Raw genomic sequence first — 7,260 nt, 5'->3', positions numbered from 1 at the left:
TTATTGAAAACAAGAAATTCGTCTGGTACTTGTCAAAAAGTTTCTGTTAATCCCCAGGCGCCTTCGAGTCTAAGTCAGGCTTGAAGAAGTTCGTTTCTGTTGATAAGGAAAGCCATAAATTCCTCTCCTCGGGAAAATTTAGAGGTTTCTGTAATTGTTATCTTTGTGCGAAGAATTCCTTGATTATCTCATCTCTTTCTTGAGCTAGCTAAAACGTATCTTACATAGTATAGTTTCTATTTTAACATTGTGTTATAACCTAAAAATACATTCAACACACTACTTGAGAGAATTAATACAGCATAACTTTCCAACATTACACATATAATATTCATTGTAACTATTGTGTAAAGCCAATCATAAAATATGCATTTTTCACAATATCAACTCCAGACTGAAGGTGATTTTCGGGTTGGGAAGTTCTATCCACTTTTTCACTCTATTTATACAGTGATTCAAGCTATGGGAGAGGGTTCTAAAGATTCTAAGAGCTCTGTATCCCTGCCTTTGTCTTCCAACCCCCCTGACCCTTGTCCCCGGTCCCCTGGGGATCGGTCTGGAGATGGAAACTGCCTAAAACAGGCACAGGAGAGCTATCTGCCTTCTGCCTCCTCCAGTCCCCTCCCATCCCCTTTCCCAACTAGTACTGGCCATGTTAGTCTGGGTTCTTTCCAAACCCTCTCTCCTAAAACCCTTTACCCGTGTCTGACCTTCACTGCTATAGAACAAGATGGCGTCGGCCACATGGCCGAATCCCGCATTTTGAAATCTCCCGCCCCAGGCTCTCATGTCGGTGACAATGTCTGGGATCCTCCTCCTCCCTTCCCTTCCCCCACATCACCTCAGAATCCCATTCCGGCAGCGGGTACCGCCCCCACTCTGGGCGTTCCCCCCAGTGCGGGTGCCGCCCCCGTTCCCGCACCCGCGCCGAGTTTCCCCGTCCCCGTGATCCCCCCTCCCCCTGCCACGGTCTCTCCCCCCGTTGCCATTTTTCTTTCAGACTAGCAGGATGTCAATTCCTACATTCCTGCTCCTCATTTGGCTCCAGAAAAGCAGGAGAATGAGGACTGGATCAAGGGCATGTTTAAGGGCTGGGATCTTTCTGGGTGGGTGTTGTCCCTTCTAAAGGACATTTGTTATTTTGTAGTTGCAATCTTTTTAGTTTTGCTATCATTTGGGATTCTCAAGCGAATCATTTTTAGCATTGCTTCCTCCAAGTTTGCAGCCTCCGCACCTGTTGTAGTTGCTGCTGCCACCACGGGAGGAGAATGGTGGGAAGATGGAAAACAAAACAACACTGCAGTTTGATAGCCGCAGTTTCTCCTTCCCCCAAAGCTCCGTTCATTTTATTAAACAAAAAAGAGGGAGATGTTGCAGTGTGCAGCTACGCAAACGGAGCAAAAAGGCTTTGTGAATTTGAGATGGGAGTTTCTGTTTCCTAAACCTAAAGCTGGAGTTTCTATTCTGTACTTTTACGTGTATTCATCCTTCCCCCTGGAGTTATTCCCATTGGATTTTACCTATAATGTATGCACACTTGGCATTGTTCTATTGGTTTCACCTTATCTCTTATTTTCCCCTATATAACCTTTGCCTGGACCCCTGATCGTGGCACTTGTACGTGCGGCGATCGGGCAAATACAACCTACTTTGGACTGCACAACAAGTGTCCAATTCCTTGAGTCTCTTTATCCCGGTCTTGATCGCGCTCTCTAAACAGCTCTGTCCGTATCAAACGAACCCACAAAGGTGTTTGTTGCCTCTCTCTCTCCGGCTGCTCCCGGAAGCGCCTGGCCAGCGCCCCGGGAAAGCGGAACGGGCGAAAACAAGGAAGTCGGAGAGAGAAGAAAAGAACGAAAAGCAACACCAGGTTTCCCTGACTACCCGTGTGATCTGCATAGATACAACTCTCCTCTCTGAGCGCTGCACATAGCCCTCTTTGCTGTAGGAACAGGAGGTCTAATCTTCTCCTATTTTGCAAAATACTTCAGATAGGGATCTTACTGATTTCTCTAAGGCTGATATCGATTGCTCTATTTGCTCTAAGTCTTCGTCCACTGCTACCCTTAGAGAGTGAAATTCTTTCATTTGTTTTACTAAGGAGGCCACTCCCGTGCTTACACCCGCTCCCCCCCATGAGCATTCTTGAGGGTGATATATAATTTTTGGGATTATAACTACTTGTATGCAGTAATTTGAGGTCTCATTGAAATTTCTAGGGAGATGCAGGGTGTGAATCCTCTTTTTGCACAGATCTACTTTGTGTTTTTAGCAGGGAGTAACCACTTGGTTGGCTTATCCTCTCGTTTTGCTGTAGTCATTGTTTCGCACAGGAACTCTATGTGCTGGGGCACTGGCTAATGCATCTCCCCTTCCCTGTTACTAAGGCTAATGTGATTCTTAGCTCTTGCGAATCTTTCTAATTACATGAAGGGGGGTTATTGCCATTTGCACGTCTTGCCTTTTTCTGATATTCTAGCAACAGTTTCATAAAATGGGGATTTAACATCAAAGCAAAGCCAACGATGCTCTGTAAGCCAGGGGTTTGTTATATTCAAGACCCGGTACGCTCCCTCTACTAGCTTCCAAAGGGTGTTAACCCCTCGCTAGGGGTACTATTGTCTGGTTATCAACAGATGAATTTTCCATTCTTGAGTTACTTTGATTACTGATTATTTCAACATAACCTGGCTCTCTATCTTTGTCTATTACCAGGTTAGGGCCTACTGGTCGGGTATCTGGTGGGATAGGCTCCTTCTTTATGGTAAACATGTTACCTCTGTCCTTACGGGTTCCACGTACCGAAAACCCCGTGTTCGTCCCACTGTCCATCCTGGATCTGATTATTTAGTTACATTCAGATACACAAATTGACAATTCCCCTGATTGACTATGCCGCCTGACCAGTCCTTCTGCGGAGCTTTACAGCTGTGGGGTCCCCAAGAAACAGTAAGCCATTGATCTCCTTCTACTGACTAATCCGATGCAATTCTTTCACAGCCCCAATACCCACAGAAGTATTCCCCGGGGTAACTGCAATATCCCTTTCCTGGATTTGATGCTGGACACATATAGAAACATGGTTCGATGGGGGCTAATGTACATAATGACGATGTAAAACTAGGAGATCTGGACGATATCTGAGTCTGAATTTCCTTCCTATCTACTCGGGTTAATATCTACTTAAAGGGTTGATGTGAAAATCGTGAATCTCCTCCTGGCAATAACATAATCAGAATTACAATAAGGATAACTTGCCAAGGAGGATGGAGTCCTGGTTTTGCACTTAACTCATAATTCCCTACCATTCCCCTTTTGGCTTGTTGCCCTTTTTGTCTACCTGGGGTGGTTGAGTCGGTACCTTTGGGGAGATTATCAATACCCAGTCGGTAATATTTAGAGTATCTCTGCATTATTCCACTTGGGATTGGGAAGAGCCTGGTCCTTTCCCCTCTGCCTCGCCCGCCGACTCGGGTGCTTCGAGCCGCGGGGATTACCATCTTCTCGGCAGCAGTGGTACTCTCCAGCGCATCCATTCCCTTTTCCCCTTCTAGCCTTATACTGCTCCCAGTTCTTATCTTTGACCGGGGATGACTCACACAGGATTTCTTTCAGCTCTTTCCGACAACACCGGTTTACAATATGGGCAACAAAGGGGGCAGGTTCATACAGGTGGAAACAAAAATTCTCAGGGTTAACCCCTTTTCTGTAAACCTCCCACCACTCTTCTGATTTGAACCTTACCCACTTATTCTCCAATTCCCCTAACTCTAATATGATTCTTGTTAATCCTCGCTCTAGCTTGTAGCAGCTGGAGCAAATCCCAGTAGGTGGCTTTCCTTTGCGGCAATGGACCCACCACCGTTCTTGGCAAGTTTTATAAACAAAGCACACAAAAGGATAACAATCACAATGTATTTCTTTACACACTACTCTATAATCATCAGCCAAGGAGTAAGTGTATCCTTTCTGTTCTCCTTCTTGGTCTATCTGGATTACCCACACTGAGTCCGTTAGTTTTTCTTTAAGGTGACCTTCAGGTTTCCGGGTTGGCTCGTTACTCTCCAATGGTCAGCTGTAGTCCTTTTGTTTATCGGATCGTAACCTGCGTCTGTTGGTCACACTAGGGGAGCACAGTGAGGCTGCCTAACAGGGCAGGATGCATACATATACTTTCATTCGTCCACATTCACTTAACTTTATTTTTCACTTACTATCACACACAACAAAACAACCACAACAACAAGTTACCTTTTATTTTTCAACACACCTATTACACTTTTAGGTGTCCCTGGCTAGTCCCAGTGTTCTTGGATACCACTCAATCCAGCTGCGTTGTTCCCAACTCCAGATCCTCTCAGATTTATCTTCAAACCGGCAAAATTTTTATTCAATTCTGGGTGCTCTCGAATATTAATATCTCAACCCAGCAAAACTTAATTCTGGGTGCTCTCGGAATGTTAATCCCTCAACCCAGTGGGTTTGAATCACCCCTGGATGCTCTTGGAATATTAATCCCTCAATCCAGCAGGTTTAATCAACCCTGGATGCTCTTGGAATATTAATCACTCAACCCAGCAGGTTTAATCCTGGATGTTCTTGGGCATTCTTATCCCTCAATCCAGCAGAATTTTTAGGGGCCCCTCTTACACATTTTACTTTTTATTTTTCCCCAATAGATTATGTCAAGAAAACCCTCTTTTTACCTTTTATTATTTTTTTTTCCTAATTAATTACCTTTTATTTTCCTCCCCTACTTAGGGGTCCCACTCTTTCCCTGAGACCCAGTCCCGGTTTCCCCGGAGGGGGATTCTCTCACTCTTTTTATCACTCGCTTTGTCTCTTTACTGGCCGCTTTTCTTACGAAAAAGACGGAAACACAGCATGGGAGACTACTGCTCTCGCTTAGCAGGTCTGGGGTAATCAGCATGTCTCTCATTCACACACATTCATCCCCCCTTTGTTTACTATTTCTTTCTAGTGTGCTAAAACACTTTTTTTTTTTAATTAAAAAAAATTAATAATTATTTAAATTAAAATATTGATAAAATTTATAGTTATTCAAATAACCAAATTAAAATATTAATAGCCAAATTAATAATCAATAGTACTTCTAATATTGAAATATTATGCTATTAATTAATTAACCATCAATTGTTGTTAATTTGTTGTTTGCCCACTCCCACATAAATTTACGAACTCTTAAGGATTTAATCTAAATTACTGGGAAGGAAAGAAAAGGAGAAAAAAATTTCTTTAGTTTTTCCTTTTAATACTAAGGCTGTGCCACTCCTTTATCTTTTCCTAATCTTCTTCAAACACGTCCCGGGTTTTAGGGACTAGGTGGCTTTTCTTACAGATTAAATTCACTATTTCACACTTTGCTTGTTCAACCCCTGGGTTATAGTATCTCGGCAATTCAGGGGTACATGCACGACACGTGGATCTCCGTCTATATGAAATACAATACCACCTCTTCTGACACTTCAAACATCGGAGGAGAACCCAAGCTGTGTGCCAGTCTGGCTTCTAGCAAAAGGTTGTCGATCCACACACGAAGCAGGATATTACCCCTTCCAGACCCCACCTCAAGGGGTTCCTAAGTGCCCGTTCAGCTGGCGGTTGTTCCCAGTCAAAGGCTAGATGGCAACTTGTTGAACTTTGGTATATCCTTCCCAAGAATACTCTGTCTCTCTATCCTCCCACTCTGTGACTACCGAGTCTCCTGATGGATGAAGAGACTGACTTGGTTCAAGCTGAAACCACCTGTGGAGAGCCTGTCTGGGAGGCCAGGCTCTCTCGGCCCGGGCTTGGAGTTCTGCAGCCACTGTGGGCAGATCGCCTCTCACTTGTAACAAGAACTAAACAGCAAACCCCGTAATGCAAAGGATCTCCCAGTGACAGCTTTTAACACTAAAGGGCAGTGCTATCGCACAACAAACACTTAACTCTTAGCCCAGCCGGGTTCGCTGGCTACTTTTGCAAGCCCTTTACGAACCAGCGATGCTTTTAAGCGGTGCTTGTAACTCCCAACTTATACCACACTCCTACTGGCTGCACTATCAGCTAGCGGCGTTCAAAGCAGCTCCTCAAACCGCGGCTTGTGCCCGCACCACGCTGCCCCCGCTCGCCAGAGACAGCCCGTGCCACGCATGCGCACCACCCGCTCTATCAGGTAGTGTGGCTGACTGCCCCGCGCATGCGCTCTCCGGCACCGCCGCGCCCCCTCTCTGTATCTTAGTAACGCCGCACCGCGCTTCACACATACACACACACACACACAAGCACGCACGTCCGGATGTAACAGACACACCACACCGAAACTGGGACACACCACACTGCAATCGGGACACAACACACTGAAATCGCGATTTCTCCCTCCCCGAGCCGCGCTATCAGCTGGGGAGGTCCTCCCGCCTTTTACTAGTCTGGCTTCTAGTTACCCGCTGGTTATTCCCCTGGAGCTCAACATTCACCTCATCCCCCTCCGACTCATCTTGTACCGAGTCGTCTTGTACCGGGGCAGAGGGTTCAGGATGTTGTGGTGAATGTGGAGGTAGGGGTGGAGGGGGAGGCGGTATGTAGGGTGGAGGGGTGGAATCGGGTAGGTCTGTATCCTCTTTCAATCTTTTCTTCTTCTCCCTAGTACTAAGCGCAAACAACTTAGTGTGAGTTTCCCCCACTATCTAGAGGGAGGCGTACTCGCTTTCCTCTAAGTTCAAGGGCTCTTTAGAACTCACATAAGTATTTAGAGCCTGACATATCTAATCCCTAAATGAGCCAAACACTGGCCAGTACAAATGGTCCGCTCTTATTTATTTCCCTCCCCAAACCTCTGTGCAGTAGTGCACCATTTTCACCTTGTCCTTTCCTGGAGGGGAAGGCATCCTAATTTTTAATCATTAGTCCTTATGGACTATCTGGAGGAATTTGGGGAAGCTTTACAGGGTTTCCCCCACCCATGGGACCAGAGGGCTTGCTTTTCCTCTGTCCCATCTTCCGGAGTGCCTTCTTACACACACCTCTACGCTTCCCTCAATTCGTGGCCCAGCCCGTCGCCGGGTGTGGGAAACGCACTACTATGAGGTCCACACACACATCGTCTCACAGAGACGTCTCACTCATCACACTCTGGGATCCCAACCCCAACCGAGCGGCCCCCCTTCCCTTTGAACGGGGCAACCTCAGTAGCCCCGAAGGACCACTGAAAGGTACTTACACAGTCCTGTGTCTTCGCCCGGGACTTCGTGCACAAAGATT

This window comes from Vidua macroura (assembly GCF_024509145.1).
Source record: "Vidua macroura isolate BioBank_ID:100142 chromosome W unlocalized genomic scaffold, ASM2450914v1 whyW_random_scaffold_38, whole genome shotgun sequence".
Classification (NCBI taxonomy): Eukaryota; Metazoa; Chordata; class Aves; order Passeriformes; family Viduidae; genus Vidua; species Vidua macroura.
Note: the sequence above shows the minus strand (reverse complement) of the source record.